This window comes from Oncorhynchus mykiss, chromosome 2 (genome assembly GCF_013265735.2).
Source record: "Oncorhynchus mykiss isolate Arlee chromosome 2, USDA_OmykA_1.1, whole genome shotgun sequence".
Lineage (NCBI taxonomy): Eukaryota > Metazoa > Chordata > Actinopteri > Salmoniformes > Salmonidae > Oncorhynchus > Oncorhynchus mykiss.
The window spans coordinates 2,762,501-2,767,500 of record NC_048566.1 but is presented as its reverse complement, the minus strand read 5'-3'; the positions used below and the strand labels follow the sequence as shown (position 1 = coordinate 2,767,500).

The 5,000-nt window shown below is 43.7% G+C and overlaps 1 protein-coding gene across 2 annotated transcripts in view; it reads left to right on the top strand.

Moving 5' to 3' along the window:
- cdkal1 (CDK5 regulatory subunit associated protein 1-like 1) overlaps positions 1-5,000 on the top strand; it is a 746,123-nt gene that overhangs the window by 623,512 nt on the left and 117,611 nt on the right. The gene's annotated exons all lie outside the window — the stretch shown is intronic.

Here is a 5,000-nt window from a genome sequence, read left to right as displayed (position 1 = left end):
TGAGAGACGCTTGCAGCCTCTGACTAACACACATAATTATTGCTGATTCTGAAATGGATTTGTGTTAAAGGGCAAGAGCTTCTTTTTTTTCTCCTTTTATAATCATTTCCTGGAGAAATCAAAGGGTTTTCTGCCACTCCAGCCCTGTGTGTGTGTGTGTGTGTGTGTGTGTGTGGGGGGGGGGGTGTGTGTGTGTCTGTGTGTGTGTGTGTGTGTGTGTGTGTGTGTGTGCGTGTGCGTGTGCGTGTGCCTGTGCCTGTGCGCGTGTGCGTGTGCGTGTTAACCATAGGAGGTACCAGCCCTCCTTCAGTTCTTTTCACCATGGCTCCATAATGGCTTGTTGATTGATTCCATTCACAGGTTTAAGGGAGAAGGAGAGCGAGAAGCACTAAGCAGTCAGACTGAGTTAACAATCGTCCTCCTCTTTTTTTGGGGGCCTTTATTCATGTGTATTCAGATTGACACCTGAATGCTCTCGCTCGCTCCAGAACCACAAAGAAGACCATAACGTCCACCCAGCACGTCTCTCTCCCTTCTTACTGAACGTTCCTCTGACCATTAAAACGGCTTCTATTCTGGCAACAAAATATATATATTTAAATGTAAAGCAGAACCTTGTGGACTTTGTGTTTACTATATACAAATAAAATCCTCATCAGAATGATGCAATATGGGTATACTAAATCCTCATCAGAATGATGCAATATGGGTATACTAAATCCTCATCAGAATGATGCAATATGGGTATACTAAATCCTCATCAGAATTATGTAATACCGGTATACTAAATCCTCATCAGAATGATGTAATACCGGTATACTAAATCCTCATCAGAATGATGTAATACCGGAATACTAAATCATCATCAGAATGATGTAATACCGGTATACTAAATCCTCATCAGAATGATGTAATACCGGAATACTAAATCCTCATCCGAATGATGACATACCGGTATACTAAATCCTCATCAGAATGATGTAATACCGGAATACTAAATCCTCATCAGAATGATGTCATACCGGTAAACTAAATCCTCATCAGAATGATGTAATACCGGTATACTAAATCCTCATCAGAATGTATACTAAATCCTCATCAGAATGATTCCATACTGGTATACTAAATCCTCATCAGAATGGTGTAATACCGGAATACTAAATCCTCATCAGAATGATGTAATACCGGTATACTAAATCCTGGTAAACATTTAAGAAAGCGACCGCAGTTCCTAGAAGGCTGAATATCTACCATCACTGTGACTGGCTGCATGGATTTTCTGTCATCATAGCAGAACAACCTAATTTAATTACGATACAGTTTCCACAAGCAATTGATTCAGACTGGGGGCTGTAGTAATGAGACGAAGGCTTGTTTCCCAAATGGCACCCTATTCCCTATATAGTGCACTACTGTTGACACGAGGTAAGTAAGGCAGTACATAGGGAATAGGGTGCCATTTGGGATTCATCCTATGTGACTTTTATATAATTGATTCCAGTTGTAATCCCCTGTAGGTTTGTAGAAACATGTCGTCAGGTTAGCAGGTAACAATCCACACTACATGCAGTATGTGGACACCTGCTCGTCCAACATCTCATTCCAAAATCATGGGCATTAATATGGAGTTGCCCCCCCCCCCCCCTTTCGCTGCTATAACAGCCTCCACTCTCCTGTGAAGGTTTTCCACTAGATGTTGGAACATTGCTGCTATAACAGCCTCCACTCTTCTGGGAAGGCTTTCCACTAGATGTTGGAACATTGCTGCTATAACAGCCTACACTCTTCTAGGAAGGCTTTCCACTAGATGTTGGAACATTGCTGCGGGGACTTGCTTCCATTCAGCCACAAGAGCATTAGTGATGTTGGGCGATTAGGCCTGGCTCGCAGTCGGCGTTCGAATTCACCCCAAAGGAGTTTGATGGGGTTGAGGTCAGGGCTCTGTGCAGGCTAGTCAAGTTCTTCCACACTGATCTCGACAAACCATTTCTCTATGGACCTCACTTTGTTCACGTGGACATTGTCATGCTGAAACAGGAAAGGGGCTTCCCCAAACTGTTGCCACAAAGCACACAGTTGTTGAGTGTTAAATCCCTATTTAGGAAGTAGTGGGGTGTGCGTGCGTGCGTGAGTGCGTGTAAACTAGCCTATTGCCCTGCTCTTGTGGCTGAATGGAAGCAAGTCATATTGTGTAAACGTTGTGTAAACATTACGTACCGTGTAAACGTTGTGTGAACATTACATCCCCCGTAAACGTTGTGTGAACATTACATCCCCCGTAAACGTTGTGTGAACATTACATCCCCCGTAAACGTTGTGTGAACATTACATCCCCCGTAAACGTTGTGTGAACATTACATCCCCCGTAAACATTGTGTGAACATTACGTACCGTGTAAACGTTGTGTGAACATTACATCCCCCGTAAACGTTGTGTGAACATTACGTCCCCCGTAAACGTTGTGTGAACATTACGTCCCCCGTAAACGTTGTGTGAACATTACGTCCCCCGTAAACGTTGTGTGAACATTACGTACCGTGTAAACGTTGTGTGAACGTTACATACCGTGTAAACGTTGTGTGAACATTACATACCGTGTAAACGTTGTGTGAACATTACATACCGTGTAAACGCTGTGTGAACATTACATCCCACGTAAACGTTGTGTGAACATTACGTCCCCCGTAAACGTTGTGTGAACATTACGTCCCCCGTAAACGTTGTGTGAACATTACGTCCCCCGTAAACGTTGTGTGAACATTACGTACCGTGTAAACGTTGTGTGAACATTACATACCGTGTGAACGTTGTGTGAACATTACATCCCCCGTAAACGTTGTGTGAACATTACATACCGTGTAAACGTTGTGTGAACATTACGTACCGTGTGAACGTTGTGTGAACATTACGTCCCCCGTAAACGTTGTGTGAACATTACGTCCCCCGTAAACGTTGTGTGAACATTACGTATCGTGTAAACGTTGTGTGAACATTACATACCGTGTAAACGTTGTGTGAACATTACATACCGTGTTCTGTTAAAGCAGGGTTTATAGAGCCACTGTTCTGATAAAGCAGGGTTTATAGAGCCACTGTGTCCTGTTATAGCAGGGTTTATAGAGCCACTGTGTCTTGATAAAGCAGGGTTTATAGAGCCACTGTGTCCTGATAAAGCAGGGTTTATAGAGCCACTGTGTCATGTTGAAGCAGGGTTTATAGAGCCACTGTGTCCTGATAAAGCAGAGTATATAGAGCCACTGTGTCCTGTTATAGCAGGGTTTATAGAGGAGCCACTATGTCCTGTTAAAGCAGGGTTTATAGAGCCACTGTTCTGTTAAAGCAGGGTATATAGAGCCACTGTTCTGTTGAAGCAGGGTTTATAGAGCCACTGTGTCCTGTTGAAGCAGGGTTTATAGCGCCACTGTGTTCTGTTAAAGCAGGGTTTATAGAGCCACTGTGTCCTGTTAAAGCAGGGTTTATAGAGCCACTGTTCTGTTAAAGCAGGGTTTATAGAAGCACTGTTCTGTTGAAGCAGGGTTTATAGAGTCACTGTGTCCTGTTAAAGCAGGGTTTATAGAGCCACTGTTCCGTTGAAGCAGGGTTTATAGAGCCACTGTTCTGTTAAAGCAGGGTTTATAGAGCCACTGTTCTGTTAAAGCAGGGTTTATAGAGCAACTGTGTCCTGTTGAAGCAGGGTTTATAGAGCCACTGTGTCCTGATAAAGCAGGGTTTATAGAGCCATTGTTCTGTTGAAGCAGGGTTTATAGAGCCACTGTGTCCTGATAAAGCAGGGTTTATAGAGCCATTGTTCTGTTAAAGCAGGGTTTATAGAGCCACTGTGTCCTGATAAAGCAGGGTTTATAGAGTCACTGTGTCCTGTTGAAGCAGGGTTTTTAGAGCCACTGTGTCCTGATAAAGCAGGGTTTATAGAGCCACTGTGTCCTGATAAAGCAGGGTTTATAGAGCCACTGTGTCCTGTTATAGCAGGGTTTATAGAGCCACTGTGTCCTGATAAAGCAGGGTTTATAGAGCCACTGTTCTGTTAAAGCAGGGTTTATAGAGCCACTGTTCTGGGAAGCAGGGTTTATAGAGCCACTGTGTCCTGATAAAGCAGGGTTTATAGAGCCACTGTTCCGTTGAAGCAGGGTTTATAGAGCCACTGTTCTGTTAAAGCAGGGTTTATAGAGCCACTGTTCTGTTAAAGCAGGGTTTATAGAGCAACTGTGTCCTGTTGAAGCAGGGTTTATAGAGCCACTGTGTCCTGATAAAGCAGGGTTTATAGAGCCATTGTTCTGTTGAAGCAGGGTTTATAGAGCCACTGTTCTGTTAAAGCAGGGTTTATAGAGCCACTGTTCTGTTGAAGCAGGGTTTATAGAGTCACTGTGTCCTGTTAAAGCAGGGTTTATAGAGCCACTGTTCCGTTGAAGCAGGGTTTATAGAGCCACTGTTCTGTTAAAGCAGGTTTTATAGAGCCACTGTGTCCTGATAAAGCAGGGTTTATAGAGCCACTGTGTCCTGTTGAAGCAGGGTTTATAGAGTCACTGTGTCCTGTTAAAGCAGGGTTTATAGAGCCACTGTGTCCTGATAAAGCAGGGTTTATAGAGCCATTGTTCTGTTAAAGCAGGGTTTATAGAGCCACTGTGTCCTGATAAAGCAGGGTTTATAGAGTCACTGTGTCCTGTTGAAGCAGGGTTTTTAGAGCCACTGTGTCCTGATAAAGCAGGGTTTATAGAGCCACTGTGTCCTGATAAAGCAGGGTTTATAGAGCCACTGTGTCCTGTTATAGCAGGGTTTATAGAGCCACTGTGTCCTGATAAAGCAGGGTTTATAGAGCCACTGTTCTGTTAAAGCAGGGTTTATAGAGCCACTGTGTCCTGATAAAGCAGGGTTTATAGAGCCACTGTGTCCTGATAAAGCAGGGTTTATAGAGCCACTGTGTCCTGATAAAGCAGGGTTTATAGAGCCACTGTGTCCTGTTGAAGCAGGGTTTATAGAGCCAC